This window comes from Gossypium arboreum, chromosome 10 (assembly GCF_025698485.1).
Source record: "Gossypium arboreum isolate Shixiya-1 chromosome 10, ASM2569848v2, whole genome shotgun sequence".
Lineage (NCBI taxonomy): Eukaryota > Viridiplantae > Streptophyta > Magnoliopsida > Malvales > Malvaceae > Gossypium > Gossypium arboreum.
Genome location: NC_069079.1, coordinates 128,826,236 through 128,850,951, shown reverse-complemented (window position 1 = coordinate 128,850,951; position 24,716 = coordinate 128,826,236). Strand labels below are relative to the sequence as shown.

Genomic DNA, 24,716 nt, shown 5'->3' with positions numbered 1-24,716 from the left:
ATGCTAAATTAGAATACAAGGAATAAATCCAAATTTTAAATATAGTAGAGGGACTAAAACTAAAAGATGACTGACATAAAACAAATGACTGACATAAAACGAATACCATAACTATTCATGAAAGTAGCTCCTTTGCAGTGTTGCGAGCTTTGCAAAAGGCCTCTAAAGGCTTAGCTTTTGGTAAATTTAGTCCTCTCCCTTCCGCCATATCAATTTTCTTTGAACTTACTCGTTTCCACTCAAAAGCATTGAATCAATGACCCTAAAGCCAATCCCACAACACGTTGGCCTAAATCCATTCCGGGACAAACCCTTCTTCCTAACCCGAACGACATCATCTTATAACCCTCGGCCGGACCGTTGTCGAACCTTTCTGGCTTAAAACATGTTGCTCATCCCATACCTTTGGGTCCCTATGGATCGCCCATGCATTCACTAGCAACATTGTACCCTTGGGAATGTTGTACCCTAATAAGTTACAACGATCAGATGAGACGTGGGGAACAAGAAGTGGAACTGCCGGGTTCAACCGGAAGGTCTCTGAGATTATGTTCTGTAGATTGTACAAGCCCAATTTTGGGACCAAAACAAATAATCTACCCAAAACAAATAACCTACCCAAAACCCACTAACCCTTAAACAGAAGCCCAAACCCAACTAGCCCCAAGTTTAGGGTTTCAGAATCTGAAACCGTAAACCACTTGCCTTCACCGCCTCTGACTCCCACTGCCCCAGTCACGTCGACAGCGCAAATGGCCTTTGCTCCACCACCCATTTTCCTGCAAAGAAAAGACAATGTAATATAAAAAAGGATTTGTAATGGCTATATAAAGCCAAATCAAAAAACCATTGTAACATTTCGGCCTTTTGTGAAATGAGAAATAATATTAGATTTTAAAAAAAATACAAAGCAAAACACAAACCCTAGCAACATCAAAAGCATAAAACAGTCCAAACAGAGAATAAAAAGCTAATAGCCGAAGGTGATTCTCATCCTTATCTTCATTCTCTTTTTTTTTTTTAACCTATTTTATCCACATATACATATATATATGCTTTAAAAATAAAAAAATATAAAATTTTTTTACCTTTTTTCGATCTACACGGTGGCCGGCACGGCGGAGGGCGCGGTGGTCGTCTATTGGCCTAGGGACCGGAGACGAAGGCCTAAGACCGATAGGGGGAGAGGATTTGAGGGTTTTTTTTGAAAGAGGGAGAAGAGAAATGAAAAAATAAAAAAAATAAATGGCTTATATAGGCCGGCAAAACGCACCATTTTGCCCGGCCATTTTAAAATGCTGAAACGGCGCCGTTTAGGCGCCGACCTGGAGACTCGACCCGTAGTACCCTGGGATCTGCGTGTTTTTGAGGCGGAGGGGTTATTTGCACTCTTGGCCCTCTGCTTTTTCATGACTTCACAATTATGTTTTACTTAATCTTAATCTGGCCCTATAATTTATTTCGTTTTCAATTTAGTACCTATGCGAACGATGCTGTTTTAGGAGGTCGAGATATTTACTCCTTTAGGCCCTCCTGTTTGCTCGCGTGTTCAAATCAGTCCCTTTCCTCTTTATTAGCTTTTTAAATCGGCTCCAAAACTTAATATTTGTTTTAAATTTAGTCCCTTTCTCAGATTTAATACGGTTTCTATATTATTTTTACTCTTTATTATTTTAATATTATTCATTATTCTATTTTACTATTCTTGTATTATTATTTTTAACATATTTTATTATTATTTAAACATTTTTAATTAATACTACATATATATATTTTATATATATTCTTATAGTTGTTTTATATATATTACTATTGTTGTTCCTAATATATGTTTTATGTATACATATTTAAATACTCTATTATATACATTTTGTTATATCTATTTTTACCTCTATGTTTATTATTAATATTAATATATGTTTTATTATATATCTTTAATATATATTATTTTATTATTATACATTTATATATTATTGTTATTATTAGTTTTGATATTATTGTTTTGTTAATACATTTGTGTCATATATACATACTTTTAATATATATTTATATATTATACTTCATATTATGCCCATGTAATTTAATATTATATCGTGTATTTCATTTTATTATAGTTTTATATATTGTAAATATCATATTATGTTTTACCATGTATATACATTTTAATATCTCATATATATTTTATATATACATATATATATATGTATATTATGTATATTTTCTTTTTTAATACTACGTATATATTTTATTTCTATTATTACGTATATATCTCAATGCATCTATGTATATATCTACGCATTGTTTTATATTATTATTATTTATGTTATCGCTATTATTATCGCTCACGTTATCATCGCTATTTTTATTTTGCCATGTTTTTATTCATTTTCATTTATTTACTCATGTATTCAATCGTTTTATTTTCCTCGTGCATTTGTTTATATTTATATATTACTAACATTTCTATTTATTCATCACTTATAACTGCTCATGTTATTGTTTTTTTGACACTATCACACCAATCATTATGTTATTATACATATTAATACCCTAATTTGCTTTATATTTTACTATAAATCACGTTTTTACTTAATATGTTAAAAATGATTCTTTTATAAAAGTAATATCTCGTATTAGGTAATTCGAGATAATCGTACCCTAACTTACTGGGTTTCGACTTTTCTCATTTAACCTAAATAACAGAATATATTCTTTTTAAATCACTATACGAGTTTTGAAAAATGCTTAGTCTCGAAGATGCGAAGTGTTGTGCGCTAACTTACCGGGTATGACATTTTGTCATCTCGAAATAAGAATTTGTTTTGAAATAAAGGCAATATTCGATGTTTGAGAATTTGAGAAAACGTGCCCTAACTTACTGGGTTTCGATTTCTCTCGTTTACTCTAAATAATCGAATACCCTTTTAATAAAATACACAGATTTTATAAAAGGCAAGCTCGCTCTCAAAAATTCAAGATGTTGTGTCCTAACTCACTGGATGTGACATTTCATATTTTGAGACGAGAAGGTCTTTAATATTTAAGCATTTTCTTTACAAAGAGGGATCGTATTTCAAAAGTCTTCCAAGTTTTCAATCTTCGACACTAAGACACTAATTAATCAACTAGGTACCAATTTGGGGCGTATCGAGGGTGCTAATCCTTCCTCGTGCGTAATCGACTCCTGAACCTGTTTTCTTGATTTGCGTAGACCAAAATTGTTGTTTAAATAAATCAAACTATTTATTAAAAACAACCACTTTTACGAGGTGACCCGATCACACCTCGTCAAAAAGGATTGGTGGCGACTCCCGTTTTTTGTTTTCATTTTAAAAATCTAAGTCATTTCCCTTTTTTTCAAAAAAATGGTTACGACATAGATAACATAGTCTCGGGAGATTGGTTTCGTCTAGCAATCTACCGTGACCGATGTGGAAATCTAGTTCGGATTTACTCTTTTGCAATGTGTTTAAATTGTTAAGTAAATGAGACATGGACCATTCTAATGTTATAACTACGATGTTGGTTCCTCTAAGTAACATATCCTGCATGATAATTATTAAAAAAAATAGAAAATCATTAATAGAGTTTGGTTAAGTGAGACAGTAAAACTCAGCAAGTTAAACTTTAGAAGGAAATTAACTATTTCAGGAAACCCTAATTTCTAATCTAATGGTAACTTTGCATGGATCATCTTAACACAGTTTGAATTCCTTAACTTTTTTTTTATATCTATTTTATGATTTATGTTCGGGGTTCATAGCTGCCCCTCGCAATAATATCATCTCCAAGGTTTGAACCAATGTTCCTTCCTTAAGAATGCAATGTGTCTTACCACTTCATCCAACACTTAATGGCTAAACTCTTCTTAACATAAGTTGTTTGATGACTAGAGATATTCTTGGGCCTGGTTAGACTGAACTCATATATGACATCAAGTTCAACACTAAATATAATTATCCAACTTTGATCGAACTCATATATGAGTTTGAAATTTTCTCTTAGCCGGTTTATATTTATAAGTAACTAAATTATGTTTGGGCCTATTAGGGGTGTAATCAAACAAAGTCAAGCCTGAATATTGTCAAGCTCGATTGAACATCTATTTTTAATCTCGAGTTTGGCTCGAGCTACTTGAGTTCAAGCTCAATTAAGCTCACTTACTAATTTTTGTACTCGAGCTCAAGCTCAATTAAGCTCATTTACTAATTTTTGTACTCAAGCTCCAACTCGAGCTTGTTTTCAATGATTAAGCTTAAGGTTAATAATATATATTAAAAGCAGTAACGTTATTTAATTGTAACACCCTAAACCCGGCCCAGATGTTATGGCTGGATCCGACATGCCACATCGAAGCGTTTAAAACATTTTATATTGTTGATCCAGAAAAACCTACTTAGTGTTTTAAAAGATAATTTCATTATAGATTAAAGTGAATGGAAGCTGTGTACCAGGTAGGAAACCGGAAAAGAGGAGGTGAGTCTATCAGACTACTTAAGTACCAAGCTCCCTTCAGATCTAATCCTAAACATGCACACCACCATTGCCACACCTTAACGTCATGTATATTTCCAGGAAACCTATTTGATTAAGTCATTTTTAGGAAAAGTGATTAATTTTGGAAAATACTTTCATTGCGGAAGCTTTGCTTGTTGTCGTGTTATTTTGAAATCAATTGTTTTTTTTTGAAAACGCGCCCTAAAGCTATCTAATTTCAACAGTTAAAATAAGTAATACCTATCTTAGTAATACATATTAAAACCATCAAAAATAATTAAGCGGCCTTATTACATTTAAAAACCCAAACCCCAACGTAAATAATAGGATGTCCAGTTCAGCATAAGAAAACCAAACTTTCAGAATGGGTGGCCACTCCGAATTCCCTCACAGCTCCAAGCCCACTATGGTTGGGGATTACCTGCGTAGATGAAAATAAAAAGGGTGAGTTTTGGGAAACTCAATGTGTAAGGAAAACCCATTCAAAGCCTAAGTCACTCAAGCCTATTGGGCCTAAGCCCATTCAGTAATAAATGGTCTTGGACCGAGCCATTTTCATATTACAATAAACTGGGCCTTAGCTCCTTATTCAGATAACAGTATGGCCCATAGGCCCATTTCAAAATACATGCAACATCAATAACATATGCAAGCCCATTTGGGGAGACTAGTCAACCCACCAACCACTACACTCCACCCGTACCAGCCCTACATTCCATGTGGGGAATAACTCAACCCACCCAGCCCAACACTCCACAGTTGCAACCTTGTTGCTCAGTTAACAGTAAATTGAGGCAAAGCCTCCAGTACGTGTACAAGCCACTTTCAGTAATTCCTCCGTCAATATCCCAATCCCATGCATCAGATAATAACAATATGGCATGCAGTAAATAACAACAGTCAAACATGCATTTAGGTCAATTTAACCCTAGGGGTATTTCGGTAATTTATCTACTAGGGGTCAAACTGTAAAATTTTTACTTTTAAAGGTATTTCAGTAATTTATCTATTTTAGGGTTTTTCATGCATATTCCTACTTTTCACGTACTAACAGAATCACGTCTTGAGGTTCTTACCGAATTGGGCAGCTTGGCCCATCATTCCAATTTTGGCCCATTAAGCCCAAAAATATCGAGGCACGTAAATCATGCACTTTGGTCCAAATTTTGCAGCTTACCAAAAACATTAATCGATTTACCTCACGAGCATTCGCACACTCCCAAATCTACAAAATACCGGTTTTCGGCATTTCAGCTTTTCGACTTTTGCCTATCCAGACTAAGAAAGAGGGTGTTAGTTACACACCTGTTTGCGACGATATGCTGACGAGATCCACACACGAACTACCTACAATTGGATTACTAACACATTAATCTAACTATTCAAATACTAAATGTAGCACCCCAAACCCGGCCCAGAAGTTATGGCCGGATCCGGCATGCCACATCAAAACGTAAAAAAAAAAATTTCCATTCTAAGTCCAGAAAATCGTACTTGATGTTCAAAAGATTAATTCATTAAGGGTTAAAATGAAAGGAAGTGTGCACCGGTAGGAAATCGGAAAAGAGGTGGTGAGTCCATCTGATCGCTATACCAAGCTCCTTCGGATCCAATCCTAGACATGCATACCGCCATTGCCACACTTTAACGTCATGGATATTTCTAGGAAACCGATTTGATTAAGTTATTTTTAGGAAAAGTGATTAATTTTGGAAAATACTTTCATTGCGAAGCTTTGCTTGTTGTCGTGTTATTTTGAAATCAACTGTTGTTTTTGAAAACGCGCCTAAAGCTATCCAATTTCAATAGCTTAAAATAAGTATTACCTATCTTAGTAATACATATAAAAAACCATCAAAAATAAATAAGCGGCCTTACTACATTTAAAACCCAAAACTTCAAATGTAAATAAAAGGATGTCCAGTTCACCGTAAGAAAATCAAACTTTCGAATGTGGCCACTCCAATTCCCTCACGACTCCAAGCCCACTATGGTTGGGGATTACCTACGTGGATGAAAATAAAAGGGTGAGTTTGGGGAAACTCAGTGTGTAAATTAACCCAACCATAGCCTATATCAGCTTAAACCACAGAAATAGAATAAGTTGGCCTTAGCCCAGAACAGAATTCAGAATAAAGCCCATAGGCCCATAATAGAACAAAACATATTTTACATGTTTATGCAGAAACCCAACCCAGATTCATCCATAACACCCCCGTACCAACCTTACACTGTGTGGGGAGACAAGTCGACCCACCCAACCACTACACACCACAGAATTTGCAGCATGGCTGCCAGAACAGATAATGTGACAGAGTCATCAGATACAGATAATCGTGGCAGAGCCACCAGAACAGATATATGTGGCAGAGCTACCAAATCAGATATTTGTGGCAGAGCCACCAGATCAGATATTTGTGACAGAGCCACCAGATTAGATATTTGTGGCATAGCCACCAGAACGCTTCCTTCATAATATAACCCATGTCCCCATGCAATAGATATATAATCATGGCATACATCATACAGAATCAGATCGTCATGCTTTTCAGTCAAAATTAACCCTAGGGGTATAACGGTAATTTTACACCTAGGGGTATAACAGTAATTTTCCATACATAGGGGTATTATAGTAATTTAGCTACTTTTAGCGTTTTCATGCATATCCTAACTATTTACGTACTATCAGAACACTTACCGCACATACTTTCCGAATTGGGCCCGTTGGCCCATGAACCCGATCTTTGGCCCATTAAACCCAAATTATCAAAATGTACGAAATCGCGTGTACTGCAGTTTATTACTTTAGATTACCAAATATACAAACCCAACTATCTTACAAGCATTCAGACATCAAAATTCCCAAAATACCGACTTTTCGGCATTTCGCTTTTCGCTTTTGCCAATCTAGTCTATGAGAGGGTGTCATTACACACTGCTTATGACGATATCTCGACGAGATCCACACACGAACCGCCTACAATTGGATTACTAACACGTTAATCTAACTATTTAAATACAAACTACGATTAACCCCTTAAAATATTCGCCAACCACACCTACAGATCATAGTAAACTTATAAGAAATCAATAAGCAACTCATTAACAAATTTTTGTCAATGTTTACCACATAATCATAATTTCACTGCAAGCTGTCTTCCTGAGCAACAGTCACTAAATTATTTATAACTGGAGCTACGAAACTCCAAATCAAGTGCCGTTAATTTTCCCTGAAAATAGACTCATATATCTTCTATCCATAAAATTTTCAGAATTTTTGATTTATCCAATCAACACCAGATTTTTCTCAAAGTTTCCCATGTTTCACTGTTTGACTAATCTGACCACCCTTCATTACGAATCAAATTTCTCATTGTACAGAATTCAAAATATGTTCTTGTTTATTTCATTAGAAACTAGACTCAATAAGCTTTAATTACATAATTTATGAAGCTTCTAAATCATCTTCTACAATTTATGGTGATTTTCCAAAGTCACGTTACTGCTGCTGTCCCAAGCAGATTTATTACCAAATCACTCTTTCACACCTAACTTGCATGCTTGTTATTTAAACATGTATATCACCAATCAATCATCACATATCTATGATTTTACTTAAGTATAATCTCCATTTCATCATTTTAAAGCACAACATGTTAGCTGATTTTTCCCTTTAACATCTAAGGCACATGCATGCTTATTTGTTTGGCTCAACTTCACCTATCTTCCATTTTTCATCAAAAGAACATGAAACAACAACTATTTCCTTCATTTTAATTCATGACTAAATGCTCACAACACAACTAAAAATCAAAATATACTTCAAGAGTTAAGGTAGAATCAAGAAGAACTCATGAACCTTAAAATAGAAGCAAGGTACCAAGAACTTACCTTCAATTTTTCTCCTCCTAATGACCGAATACTCAAGAGCTTTCTCTTCTCCTTTCTCTTCTCTAATTTTCAGCTATGATGAACAAAGATGGACAAAAATTTGTTCTTTTCACCCCTTTTTTCTTTTAATAAAACTTCATATTTCATCCATTTAATTCTTTAATACAAAAGATATGATATTCTTATCATGAAATATTTACCTAACCCATTATCATGAAACATTTACCTAACCCATTATCATGGAACATTTACCTAACCCATTATCATGGAACATTTACCTAACCCATTATCATGGAACATTTACCTAACCTATTATCAATTTGTATCAATTTGTACCATAAATTATGGATATCAAGTGTACATTTTGTCTACAACAACATGATGGCTGGCCACTTCATGTAAAATGGGAGGTTTGTCATGCAAATCCTCCTATTTTGCACTCCTATTTATTTGGCCACTTCAATTTAGCCTATAGCATTTTCAAACATTTTCACATAGGTCCTATTTCATAATTTCACCCCCTTTTTCTTATGGAACAAAAATTAACTAAAATTGTCGGGTTCTATCTTAAGTTTGGGCTTTCTAGAGGCCCACTAACATAATTAAACCTATGCCAACATTCACAGAATTCCCGAAAATTGAGGCGTTACAACTCTACCCTCCTTAAAGCAATTTCGTCCTCGAAATTTACCTAATCCAAGCAGATGAGGGTATTGTTGTTGCATCCTCTCTTCTGGCTCCCAAACTCAGAAGTTTCCCCTTCCTTAACTTGTTGAAAGCGAGCGACCAAAGACTCATCGTTCAATTGTTTTTCCTTAATTTGATCCACCCAGTTGGCCTCACTTGCAACTCACCAACAGACTTCCATCATCATACGACTCAGACGAGCAAACATTGCTCTCGGATCGAATCTGACTCTACGACTTAGAGCATCGGCTACCACATTAGCCTTGCTTGGGTGATACTCGATCGAACAGTCATAATCCTTAAGCAACTCAATCCATCTCCTTTGCCTAAGGTTGTCAACAAATACTTAAGACTCTTATGGGGTGTATATAATACACCTTTCTCTCGTACAAGTAATGTCTCCAAATCTTAAGTGCAAATATTATCGCGCCAACTCTAAATCATGAGTCAAATAGTTTCCCTCATGAGGCTTAAGCTATCGTGATGCATATGCAACCACTTTACCCTCTTGCATTAACACGCAGCCCAAAACCACGTGTGATGCGTCACTGTACACAGTAAAATCATTCCTGCACTCATTTGAATTAACACAAGTGCTTCAATCGAACTTTCTTCAACTTTTCAAAAGCTTTCACGCTTATTAGTCCATACAAACGGTACTCCTTTCCTTATGAGTTTTGTCAAAGGTGCTGCCATCACAGAAAAAACCTTCTACAAACCTTCTGTAGTATCCTGCCAGTCCTAGGAAACTCCGTATTTCTAACACTGACCTAGGCTGCTTCCATTCCAAAATCGCTTCAATTTTCCGAGGGTCCACTTTAATCCCCTCAGCAGAGACCACATGTCCTAAGAAAGTTACCTCCCTCAACCGAAATTCACACTTGTGAACTTCACAAAGAGTTCCTTCTCCTTAATACTTACAAAGACTATACGGAGATGCTCATCATGTTTTGTTTTAGTTTCGAATATACCGGATATCGTCAATAAAGACGACTACGAATTGATCTAAAATGGTTGGAACACATGATTCATCGATCCATAAACGCCGCAGAGTGTTCGTTAGTCCAAATGGCATAACCGTAAACTCGTAATGACCATACCGAGTCCCGAATGTCGTCTTTTGGATATCTGCCTCCTTGACCCTTAACTGATGATATCCAGATCGAAGGTCGATCTTGGAAAATACAGAAGCTCCTCTAAGCTGGTCGAATATATCGTCAATCCTTAGCAGTGGATACTTATTCTTAATCGTCAGTTTGTTCAACTGGCGATAATCAATGCACATCCGCATCGTACCATCCTTCTTTTTCACGAATAGCACCGGTGCTCCCTATGGAGAAACGCTTGGCCTAATAAAGTCCCTGTCCAACAACTCTTGAATTTGAGCCTTTAACTCCACTAACTCCTTCGGTGCCATCCTATACGGTGCGATGGTCACAGGCGACATTTCAGGCAACGAGTCTATTCCAAACTCAACTTCTCGATTCGGAGGCAATCCTGGAAGCTCCTCCGGAAAAACATCTTGGAACTCCTTTTCGGTCCTAACCTTATCCACTGTCAGTCCATCCTCTTCCGACTGACTTACAAATACCAATTAGGCCTCACAACCTTTTCGAATCCACTTTTTGGCTCTTAATGCCGACACCACATTGGACAAATAATCCCTTCTCTCACCTATCACCATAACCTCCTCATCCTTTGTAGTTCTTAACACCATTCGTTTAGAAGCACAATCCAGAGTCGCCTTATGCTTAACAAGCCAATCCATTCCCAGAATGAGGTCAAACTCTCCGAACGGTAACTCCATCAGATCTTCAAGAAAAACATTGCCTTGAGTTTCTAAGGGTACATTCCTATACAGTTTGTCTACCCTAACCGAGTGACCCAAGGGACTTAGTATAGATACCCCACTCACAATCTACTCAGAGCAGTCCAAGTCGTCCATAATCCGTTCTGTGGCCTCCAACCAATATTCGCCACATTCGAGGCTATACCAGACACGCCTTAAAGATCTCCGTTCGTTAGTCCCAAGTCATTCGAAATAGATCCTCAATTTCGCTGTTCGAACTTGCTCCGGTAACCCTTTCCGAACACGAAGCAATTGCTCGTGATGTGGCATCATCCTCAACACAGCGATCATGAGACTCTACCTCATTGCCGGTGGTACGGTGCATCCACCGACGGCATATGTCTCAAGACGAAGATCTCGCTCAAGCACTTCCTCGGCTCCGCCCACGGCCTCTTGTACTCATATCGTATTATCTTGATTACGAATTTTATGCATCAATTAATATTCCGGTGTTTATTATAGATGTTTTATGAATCGATAAAGAGTTCGAGTTTGTTTTCGCAGAATCAAGTTTAGCTACAATTTCAATCTCTTATCAGATTTTCCTATGGTTTCAGAATCACCCTATCTAGAGTATCCTAGTAGGGTTTCAGTACAGGCAGATAATTCAGAAAAATATTCAGAAGAGTTCAGAATAATACTTACAGGCTTGAGCCGGAGATTCGGAATGCCACCTTCTTAAGATCTAAATTTCGAAAATCGAGTTTTTCGCATTCTTTATAAAATTTTTGCTTTCGAAAATATTTGTTTTTGTAAACCCATTCCACAGCCGTGTTGTTGCAACCTAGGCTCTGATACCACTAAATGTAGCACCCCAAACCCGGCCCAGAAGTTATGGCCGAATCCAGCATGCCACATCAAAACGTAAAAAAAAAAAATTTCCATTCTAAGTCCAGAAAATCATACTTGATGTTCAAAAGATTAATTCATTAAGGGTTAAAGTGAAAGGAAGTTGTGCACCAGGTAGGAAACCGGAAAAGAGGTGGTGAGTCCATCGGACTGCTTAAGTATCAAGCTCCCTTCGGATCCAATCCTAGACATGCATACCGCCATTGCCACACTTTAACGTCATGGATATTTCTAGGAATCCGATTTGATTAAGTTATTTTTAGGAAAAGTGATTAATTTTGGAAAATACTTTCATTGCGGAAGCTTTGCTTGTTGTCGTGTTATTTTGAAATCAACTGCTTTGTTTTTGAAAACGCGCTACTAAAGCTATCCAATTTCAACAGTTAAAATAAGTATTACCTATCTTAGTAATACATATAAAAAACCATCAAAATAAATAAGCGGCCTTATTACATTTAAAAGCCAAAACTTCAAACGTAAATAAAAGGATGTCCAGTTCACTAGAAGAAAATCAAACTTTCAGAACAGGTGGCCACTCCGAATTCCATCACAGCTCCAAGCCCACTATGGTTGGGGATTACCTACGTGGATGAAAATAAAAGGGTGAGTTTGGGGAAACTCTGTGTAAATTAACCCAACCATAGCCTATATCAGCTTAAACCACAGAAATAGAATAAGTTGGCCTTAGCCTAGAACAGAATTCAGAATAAAGCCCATAGGCCCATAACAGAACAAAACAGATTTTACATGTTTATGCAGAAACCCAACCCAGATTCATCCATAACACCCTCACCAACCTTACTTCGTGTGGGGAGACAACTCGACCCACCCAACCGCTACACACCACGGAATTTGCAGCATGGCTGCCATAAATGTGACAGAGTCATCGATCTGAGATAATCGTGGCGAGCCACCGTAACGTATATTTGTGGCGAGCTACGGATCGGATATTTGTGGCGAGCCACCAGATCGATATTTGTGGCATAGCCACCGAACGCTTCCTCCATAATATAACCCATGTCCCCATGCAATGATATATAATCATGGCATACATCATATAGAATCGATCGTCATGCTTTTCGGTCAAAATTAACCTAGGGGTATAACGGTAATTTTACACCTAGGGTATAACAATAATTTTCCATACATAGGGTATTATAGTAATTTAGCTACTTTTAGCGTTTTCATGCATATCCTAACTATTTACGTACTATCGAACACTTACACAAGATACTTTCGAATTGGGCCCGTTGGCCCATGAACCCGATCTTTGGCCCATTAAGCCCAAATTATCAAAATGTATGAAATCGCGTGTACTGCAGTTTATTACTTTAGATTACCAAATATACAAACCCAACTATCTTACGAGCATTTGCACACTCGCAAATTCCCAAAATACCGACTTTTCGGCATTTCAGCTTTTCGGCTTTTGCCAATCTAGTCTATGAGAGGGTGTCGATTACACACATTTCCGACGATATGCTGACGAGATCCACACACGAACCGCCTACAATTAGATTACTAACACGTTAATCTAACTATTTAAATACAAACTACGTATTAACCCCTTAAAATATTCGGCCAACCACACCTACAGATCATAGTAAACTTATAAGAAATCAATAAGCAACTCATTAACAAATTTTTGTCAATGTTTACCACATAATCATAATTTCACTGCAAGCTGTCTTCCTGAGCAACAGTCACTAAATTATTTATAACTGGAGCTACGAAACTCCAAATCAAGTGCCGTTAATTTTCCCTGAAAATAGACTCATATATCTTCTATCCATAAAATTTTCAGAATTTTTGATTTATTCAATCAATACCAGATTTTTCTCAAAGTTTTCCATGTTTCACTGTTTGACTAATCTGACCACCCTTCATTACGAATCAAATTTCTCATTGTACAGAATTCAAAATATGTTCTTGTTTATTTCATTAGAAACTAGACTCAATAAGCTTTAATTACATAATTTATGCAGCTTCTAACTCATCTTCTACAATTTATGGTCATTTTCCAAATTCACGTTACGACTGCTGTCCCAAGCAGATTTATTACCAAATCACTCTTTCACACCTAACTTGCATGCTTGTTATTTAAACATGTATATCACCAATCAATCATCACATATCTATGATTTTACTTAAGTATAATCTCCATTTCATCATTTTAAAGCACAACATGTTAGCTGATTTTTCCCTTTAACATCTAAGGCACATGCATGCTTATTTGTTTGGCTCAACTTCACCTATCTTCCATTTTTCATCAAAAGAACATGAAACAACAACTATTTCCTTCATTTTAATTCATGACTAAATGCTCACAACACAACTAAAAATCAAAATATACTTCAAGAGTTAAGGTAGAATCAAGAAGAATGCATGAACCTTAAAATAGAAGCAAGGTACCAAGAACTTACCTTCAATTTTTCTCCTCCTAATGACCGAATACTCAAGAGCTTTCTCCTCTCCTTTCTCTTCTCTAATTTTCAGCTATGATGAACAAAGATGGACAAAACTTTGTTTTTTCACCCCTTTTTCTTTTAATAAAACTTCATATTTCATCCATTTAATTCTTTAATACAAAAGACATGATATTCTTATCATGAAACATTTACCTAACCCATTATCATGAAACATTTACCTAACCCATTATCATGGAACATTTACCTAACCTATTATCATGAAACATTTACCTAACCCATTATCATGGAACATTTACCTAACCTATTATCAATTTGTATCAATTTGTACCATAAATTATGGATATCAAGTGTACATTTTGTCTACAACAACATGATGGCTGGCCACTTCATGTAAATGGGAGGTTTGTCATGCAAATCCTCCTATTTTGCACTCCTATTTATTTGGCCACTTCAATTTAGCCTATAGCATTTTCAAACATTTTCACATAGGTCCTATTTCATAATTTCACCCCTTTTTCTTATGGAACAAAATTAACTAAAATTGTCGGGTTCTATCTTAAGTTTGGGCTTTCTAGAGGCCCACTAACATAATTAAACCTATGCCAACATTCACAGAATTCCCGAAAATTGGGGCGTTACAACTCTACCCTCCTTAAAGCAATTTCGTCCTCGAAATTTACCTAATCCAAGCAGATGAGGGTATTGTTGTTGCATCCTCTCTTCTGGCTCCCAAACTCAGAAGTTTCCCCTTCCTTAACTTGTTGAAAGCGAGCGACCAAAAGACTCATCGTTCAACTGTTTTTCCTTAATCTGATCCACCAGGTTGGCCTCACTTGCAACTCACCAACAAAGCTTCCATCATCATCTGAGACTCAGACGAGCAAACATTGCTCTCGGATCGAATCTGTTCTACGACTTAGAGCATCGGCTACCACATTAGCCTTGCTTGGGTGATACTCGATCGAACAGCCATAATCCTTAAGCAACTCAATCCATCTCCTTTGCCTAAGGTTCAGTTCCTTCTAAGTCAACAAATACTTAAGACTCTTATGGTCAGTGTATATAATACACCTTTCTCTGTACAAGTAATGTCTCCAAATCTTAAGTGCAAATATTACTGCTGCCAACTCTAAATCATGAGTCAAATAGTTTCCCTCATGAGGCTTAAGCTATCGTGATGCATATGCAACCACCTTACCCTCTTGCATTAACACGCAGCCCAAACCCACGTGTGATGCGTCCATCGCACACAAGAAAATCATTCCTGGACTCATTTGAATTAACACAGTGCTTCAATGTAACTTTCTTCAACTTCTCAAAAGCTTTCACGCTTATTAGTCCATACAAACGGTACTCCTTTCCTTATGAGTTTTGTCAAAGGTGCTGCCATCACGAAAAAACCTTCTACAAACCTTCAGAGTATCCCGCCACCCTAGGAAACTCCGTATTTCGACCTCGACCTAGGCGGCTTCCATTCCAAAATCGCTTCAATTTTCCGAGGGTCCACTTTAATCCCTCAGCAGAGACCACATGTCCTAAGAAAGTTACCTCCTCAACCAAAATTCACACTTCTTGAACTTCACAAAGAGTTCCTTCTCCTTAATACTTACAAAGCACTATACGGAGATGCTCATCATGTTTTGTTTTAGTTTCAGAATATACCAGGATATCATCAATAAAGACGACTACGAATTGATCTAAAAATGATTGGAATACATGATTCATCAGATCCATAAACGCTGCAGGAGCGTTCGTTAGTCCAAATGGCATAACCAGAAACTCGTAATGACCATACCGAGTCCTGAATGTCGTCTTTTGGATATCTGCCTCCTTGACCCTTAACTGATGATATCCAGATCGAAGGTCGATCTTGGAAAATACAGAAGCTCCTCTAAGCTGGTCGAATATATCGTCAATCCTTAGCAGTGGATACTTATTCTTAATCGTCAGTTTGTTCAACTGGTGATAATCAATGCACATCCGCATCGTACCATCCTTCTTTTTCACGAATAGCACCGGTGCTCCCCATGGAGACACGCTTGGCCTAATGAAGTCCCTGTCCAACAACTCTTAAATTTGAGCCTTTAACTCCACTAACTCCTTCGGTGCCATCCTATACGGTGCGATGGACACAGGCGCCATTCCAGGCAACAAGTCTATTCCAAACTCAACTTCTCGATTCGGAGGCAATCCTGGAAGCTCCTCCGGAAAAACATCTTGGAACTCCTTTTCGGTCCTAACCTTATCCACTATCAGTCCCTCCTCTTCCGACTGACTTACAAATACCAATTAGGCCTCACAACCTTTTCGAATCCACTTTTCGGCTCTTAATGCCGACACCACATTGGACAAATAATCCCTTCTCTCACCTATCACCATAACCTCCTCATCCTTTGTAGTTCTTAACACCATTCGTTTAGAAGCACAATCCAGAGTCGCCTTATGCTTAACAAGCCAATCCATTCCCAGAATGAGGTCAAACTCTCCGAACGGTAACTCCATCAGATCTTCAGGAAAAACATTGCCTTGAGTTTCTAAGGGTACATTCCTATACAGTTTGTCTGCCCTAACCGAGTGACCCAAGGGACTTAGTATAGATACCCCACTCACAATCTCCTCAGAGCAGTCCAAGTCGTCCATAATCCGTTCTGTGGCCTCCAACCAATATTCCACCACATTCGAGGCTATACCAGACACACCCTTAAAGATCTCCGTTCCGTTAGTCCCGAAGTCATTCAGAAATAGATCCCTGAATTTTGTTGCCCGAACTTGCTCCGGCAACCCTTTCCAGAACACGAAACAGTGCCTGTGACAGGGCATCATCCTCGGTACAGCGGTCATGAGACTCTACCTCTGTTGCCGGTGGTACCGGTGCATCCACCGATGGCATATGTCTCGAAGACGAAGATCTCGCTCGAGCACTTCCTCAGCTCCGTCCACGGCCTCTTGTACTCATATCGTATTATCTTGATTATGAATTTTTATGCATCAATTAATATTCCAGTGTTTATTATAGATGTTTTATGAATCAGACAGTAGTTCAGAGTTTGTTTTCGCAGAATCGAAGTCTAGCTACAATTTCAATCTCTTATGAGATTTTCCTATGGTTTCAGAATCATCCTATCTAGAGTATCCTAGTAGGGTTTCTGTACAGACAGATAATTCAGAAAAATATTCAGAAGAGTTCAGAGTAATACTTACAGGCTTGAGCCGGAGATTCGGAATGCCACCTTCTTAAGATCTAAATTTTGGAAATCGAGTTTTTCGCATTCTTTATAAAATTTTCGCTTTCGAAAATCTTTGTTTTTTGTAAACCCATTCCACAGCCGTGTTGTTGCAACCTAAGCTCTGATACCACTAAATTTAGCACCCCAAACCCGGCCCAGAAGTTATGGCCGAATCCGGCGTGCCACATCAAAACGTAAAAAAAAAATTTTCCATTCTAAGTCCAGAAAATCGTACTTGATGTTCAAAAGATTAATTCATTAAGGGTTAAAGTGAAAGGAAGTCGTGCACCGGTAGGAAACCGGAAAAGAGGTGGTGAGTCCATCGGATCGCTAAGTACCAAGCTCCTTCCGATCCAATCCTAGACATGCATACCGCCATTGCCACACTTTAACGTCATGGATATTTCTAGGAAACCGATTTGATTAAGTCATTTTAGGAAAAGTGATTAATTTTGGAAAATACTTTCATTGCGGAAGCTTTGCTTGTTGTCGTGTTATTTTGAAATCAACTGTTGTTTTTGAAAACGCACCCTAAAGCTATCAAATTTCAACAGTTAAAATAAGTATATGTGGCAGATTTTACATGTTTATGCAGAAACCCAACCCAGATTCATCCATAACACCCCCGTACCAACCTTACACTGTGTGGGGAGACAACTCGACCCACCCAACCACTACACACCACGTAATTTGCAGCATGGTGCGCTGTAATGTATAATGTGACAGAGTCATCAGATATGAGATAATCGTGGCGAGCCACCGAACGTATATATGTGGCAGAGCTACCAAATCAGATATTTGTGGCAGAGCCACCAGATCAGATATTTGTGGCAGAGCCACCAGATTAGATATTTGTGGCATAGCCACCAGAACGCTTCCTTCTTAATATAACCCATGTCCCCATGCAATGATATATAATCATGGCATACATCATACGTAATCGATCGTCATGCTTTTCGGTCAAAATTAACCCTAGGGGTATAACGGTAATTTTCACCTAGGGGTATATAAAGAATTTTCCATACATAGGGTATTATAGTAATTTAGCTACTTTTAGCGTTTTCATGCATATCCTAACTATTTACGTACTATCGAACACTTATCACAAGATACTTTTCGAATTGGGCCCATTGGCCCATGAACCCGATCTTTGGCCCATTAAGCCCAAATTATCAAAATGTACTAAATCGCGTGTCGCAGCTTTATTACTTTAGATTACCAAATATACAAACCCAACTATCTTACGAGCATTCGCACATCAGAAATTCCCAAAATACCGACTTTTCGGCATTTCGCTTTTCGCTTTTGCCAATCTAGTCTATGAGAGGGTGTCGATTACACACATTTTATGACGATATATTCGACGAGATCCACACACGAACCGCCTACAATTGGATTACTAACACGTTAATCTAACTATTTAAATACAAACTACGATTAACCCCTTAAAATATTCGGCCAACCACACCTACAGATCATAGTAAACTTATAAGAAATCAATAAGCAACTCATTAACAAATTTTTGTCAATGTTTACCACATAATCATAATTTCACTGCAAGCTGTCTTCCTGAGCAACAGTCACTAAATTATTTATAACTGGAGCTACGAAACTCCAAATCAAGTGCCGTTAATTTTCCTGAAAATAGACTCATATATCTTCTATCCATAAAATTTTCAGAATTTTTGATTTATCCAATCAATACCAGATTTTTCTCAAAGTTTCCCATGTTTCACTGTTTGACTAATCTGACCACCCTTCATTACGAATCAAATTTCTCATTGTACAGAATTCAAAATATGTTCTTGTTTATTTCATTAGAAACTAGACTCAATAAGCTTTAATTACATAATTTATGCAGCTTCTAACTCATCTTCTACAATTTATGGTGATTTTCCAAAGTCACGTTACTGCTGCTGTCCTAAGCAGATTTATTACCAAATCACTCTTTCACACCTAACTTGCATGCTTGTTATTTAAACATGTATATCACCAATCAATCATCACATATCTATGATTTTACTTAAGTATAATCTCCATTTCATCATTTTAAAGCACAACATGTTAGCTGATTTTTCCTTTAACATCTAAGGCACATGCATGCTTATTTGTTTGGCTCAACTTCATTGTCTTCCATTTTTCATCAAAAGAACATGAAACAACAACTATTTCCTTCATTTTAATTCATGACTAAATGCTCACAACACAACTAAAAATCAAAATATACTTCAAGAGTTAAGGTAGAATCAAGAAGAACTCATGAACCTTAAAATAGAAGCAAGGTACCAAGAACTTACCTTCAATTTTTCTCCTCCTAATGACCGAATACTCAAGAGCTTTCTCCTCTCCTTTCTCTTCTCTAATTTTCAGCTATGATGAACAAAGATGGACAAAACTTTGTTCTTTTCACCCCTTTTTCTTTTAATAAAACTTCATATTTCATCCATTTAATTCTTTAATACAAAAGACACGATATTCTTATCATGAAACATTTACCTAACCCATTATCATGGAACATTTACCTAACCCATTATCATGGAACATTTACCTAACCTATTATCATGAAACATTTACCTAACCCATTATTATGGAACATTTACCTAACCTATTATCAATTTGTATCAATTTGTACCATAAATTATGGATATCAAGTGTACATTTTGTCTACAACAACATGATGGCTGGCCACTTCATGTAAAATTGGAGGTTTGTCATGCAAATCCTCCTATTTTGCACTCCTATTTATTTGGCCACTTCAATTTAGCCTATAGCATTTTCAAACATTTTCACATAGGTCCTATTTCATAATTTCACCCACTTTTTCTTATGGAACAAAAATTAACTAAAATTGTCGGGTTCTATCTTAAGTTTGGGCTTTCTAGAGGCCCACTAACATAATTAAACCTATGCCAACATTCACAGAATTCCCGAAAATTGGGGCGTTACACGAATTACGTATTAACCCCTTACAATATTTGGCCAACCACACCTACAGTTAGAGTAAGCTTATAAGAAATCAATCAGCAACTCATGAACAAATTTTTGTCGATGTTTACCACATAATCATAATTTCACTGCAAGCTGTCTTCCTGAGCAACAGTTACTAAATTATTTATAACTGGAGCTACGAAACTCCAAATCAAGTGCCGTTAATTTTCCCTGAAAATAGACTCATATATCTTCTATCCATAAAAGTTTCAGAATTTTTGGTATGGCCAATCAATACCGGATTTTTCTTAAAGTTTCCCATGTTTCACTGTTTGACTAATCTGACCACCCTTCATTACGAATCAAATTTCTCATTGTACAGAATTCAAAATATGTTCTCGTTTATTCCATTTGAAACTAGACTCATTAAGATTTAATTACATAATTTATGCAGCTTCTAACTCATCTCCCAAAATTTATGGTGATTTTCCAAAGTCACATTACTGCTACTGTCCCAAGCAGATTTATTACCAAATCACTCTTTCACACCTAACTTGCATGCTTGTTATTTAAACATGTATATCACCAATCAATCATCACATATCTATGATTTTACTTAAGTATAATCTCCATTTCATCATTTTAAAGCACAACATGTTAGCCGGTTTTTTTCCCCTTAGCATCTAAGGCACATGCATGCTCATTTGTTTGGCTCAACTTCACCTATCTTCCATTTTTCATCAAAAGAACATGAAACAACAACCATTTCCTTCATTTTAATTCATGACTAAATGCTCACAACACAACTAAAAACCAAAATATGCTTCAAGAGTTAAGGTAGAATCAAGAAGAACTCATGAACATCAAGATAGAAGCAAACTACCATGAACTTACCTTCAATTTTCTTCCCAAGTGACCGAACATTCAAGAGCTTTCTCCTCTCCTTTCTCTTCTCTAACTTTCGGCTATGATGAACAAGGATGGACAAAACTTTGTTCTTTTCACCCCTTTTCTTTTAATAAAATTTTATATTTCATCCATTTAATTCTTTAATACAAAAGACATGAAATTCCCATCATGGAACATTTACCTAAACCATTATCATGGAACATTTACCTAACCCATTATCATGGAATATTTACCTAATCCATTATCATGGAACATTTACCTAACCCATTATCAATTTGTATCAATTTGTACCATAAATTATGGATATCAAGTGCTCATATTGTCTACAACAACATGATGGCTGGCCACTTCATGTAAAATGGGAGGTTTGTCATGCAAATCCTCTTATTTTGCACTCCTATTTATTTGGCCACTTCAATTTAGCCATAGCATTTTCAAACATTTTCACATAGTTTCTATTTCATAATTTCACCCCCTTTTTCTTTTGGAACAAAAAAATTAACTAAAATTGCCGAGTTCTATCTTAAGCTTGGGCCTTCTAGAGGCCCACTAACATAATTAAACCTATGCCAACATTCACAGAATTCCCGAAAATTGGGGCATTACAGTTCTTGTGAAAACGGAAAAAAAATGGTTAACCAAGTCAAATGATAGCTATTTTGTCTTAATTGTTGGAATATTGCTTTTTATGAATATATTTTTTATATGTTTAAATCGAATGTCATGTTGGAATACTTCTTCTTTTGAATCGATTATTTATACATTTAAATCTACTGTTACATAACAATTCTAATTTTAGCTTGCCCCCAAAATTAACTAAAATTGTCGGGTTCTATCTTAAGCTTGGGCCTTCTAGAGGCCCACTAACATAATTAAACCTATGCCAACATTCATAGAATTCTCAAAATTTGGGGCGTTACATTAATAATATAAAAAATATGAAATGCTCAATAAGGTTTGCAAGCTATTCAAGTTAAGTATTGCTAAGCTCAAATTCGACTTGGTCGATAGCTTAGGCTCGGCTTGATAATTATCGAGTTGAGTTTGAATTTTTTTCGAGTTGAATTCGAGTAGCCTGTGAGTACCAATGTCAAATTTACACCCCTAGGCCTAAACATATTTTTAATTCTAATTTTTTTTAAATATATGATTTTGAAATGACTTCATATATAACCTGGACAATCCCTTTGATGATTTCATCAGTATAATACTGAGCTTCCGATTCTTGTAAATGAAGCAAATGGCTAATCATCGTATCCTCCTTCTCGAAACCATCTTTGCTCCTTCGATGCTCATCGACCAAACCTTGCAATAATCCATCGATTTCTCTCGTTAATTTCACCACTTTCTTCATGTATCCAAAGAAATCAGCCCACTGTAAAAATGGAAAGAAATCTCCTACATTTGGTGAGATCCCCAGCTTCAAAAGCTCTTGTAAGAGACCATGAAGCTTTACTGCTTCCGGTTTATGTTGCTTGCCTGCAATCATCCTCATTGTTATATTAAACGCTAGTTTTGACAACAATGGTTTCAACTCTACCTTGACAAAGTTATCGTCACTCGAAGAATAATACAGTTTCCGCAACAAGTTCTTGATTTCGTCTCGTCGAATGCTCGAAGATGAGTTCAAAAGATTGGCGGAGAAGATTTCGAGCTTGCATATTCGTCTAAGGTTTCGCCAATGGTCGCCGTAAGGGGACAAGCCGAGGGTGGTGTAGTCGTAGCCGATGTACTTGCCAACCTAAAAGTAAGGACGGTTGGCGAAAACTACGTCGTTTTTGGTTAAGCATTCCTCGACAACCGACGGGGATGATACGACAATCGCAAGGCGTGAACCGAGCCTGAGGGAAAAGATTGGGCCGTGTTTTTGCGAGAGGGCAAAGAGGGACCGGTTGAAGGGTTCCTTGAGGAGATGGAGATGGCCTAGAATTGGAAGAGTTGGTGGACTTGGTGGGAGATTCATGTGTTTACATCTTGTTCGATTCAAGAGCTTGGTGATAACAAATATTAAAAGAAGAAATATAAGCAAATATATTTCAATAAATTCCATGTTAAACATGATATGTAAGAAAGGGATTTTGAGATGATCAATTGAGGATTGAAGGACCCTTTTATAAAGACCTAGCAAAATGGAAAATTCTCTTATTTAATGCAAAATTGTAAAAATGCACATTTTTCTCACACGTAAAGGGATAAGTAATGGTCTGAAATTAGAGCCGATCATAGGTTGGGTTGACTTGGGTTAGTGCAAAAATCAGGTTTGAAATTAGAGCTGATCATAGGTTGGCTTGACTCGGGTTAGTGCAAAAAATCAGGTTCATTTTTTAAGTCCGGCCAAACCTGAGTCTAAAATTTTGTCAAAGCCTAATCCGAGTCTGACCTGCCCGTATTAAATTTTTTTAGATTTTTATATGAAAATAAATTTAAAAAATATAATACATTAAATAGGCTAAAAATATTAAAATAAATATTTCCCAACAAATTGAAAATACATTAAAATTAAAAATACTTTTATACTTAAATAAACAATAACGTAACAGTAACAAAGCAACAACATAATAGCAGTAAACAACACCAAACAACAACATAATTGTTTTCTGTCAAATTCGGGTCGGGCCTGAGCAAAAAAAGTTTGCCTGAGGCCCAGCCCGTTTTGTAAATCAGCCTTATTTTTTTTGTTAAACTCTATTTTTTGAGCATATATTTTTATCCAAACCTTTCTACTTTTTGAGCGGACTTTTGAACCTTGACGGGTGACCCAAACCATGATTACGTGTATCCAAAATGTTAGGTATTTAGAAACATTAAATGTATGAATCGCTATTTGATTAGTCGTGAGTATCACTTCAGTTTTAAATTAGTATTAAATACGTTAAGTTCCATTTTGATTAAAATTTCTATGTCTTTCAGCAATATCAATCCATTTCGACCAATACTAACTTGTAATGGTGTATACCAACATGTAATTTTAGCTGGTACGAAATTTTAATATTTTATAATTCAAATTTTAATTTGTTTATTTTAATTAATTTTTATCTTTTATGATTATATTTAAAATAAAATATAATCATTAAATTAATTAATTTATTTTCTATGTTACATTTGGCTATTAATATAAAAACATGAGGAAAATTTTTATTTAATATTTATAAATTAAAATGGTTGGACATAAAATAAAAATAATTAATACAAATTTAAACTTAAAATTAAAATGATGAGTAAAACTCTTGTAAAAAAATATTACATTTTCAAATAAGCAGATTAGGATGTTGTTATTAGTGGTCGGGGCTAGGCTATTGTTATTACTATTTGATTATGTTGGTGAATTTCTAGTAGTTTTTTGGTACCATAAGTTGAATAGTATTTGTGATTTATATTTTTTCTCTGTTAGGTTTTTCACGACAGACATGACATGCAATTGTTAAAATGACGAGAATATACAATTTTGAA

The 24,716-nt window shown here is 36.3% G+C and overlaps 1 pseudogene; it reads right to left on the bottom strand.

Moving 5' to 3' along the window:
- Positions 1–115: 115 nt before the first annotated feature.
- Positions 116–23,345, bottom strand: LOC108451602 (cytochrome P450 81Q32-like; annotated as a pseudogene).
- Between the last annotated feature and the right edge of the window lie 1,371 nt (positions 23,346–24,716).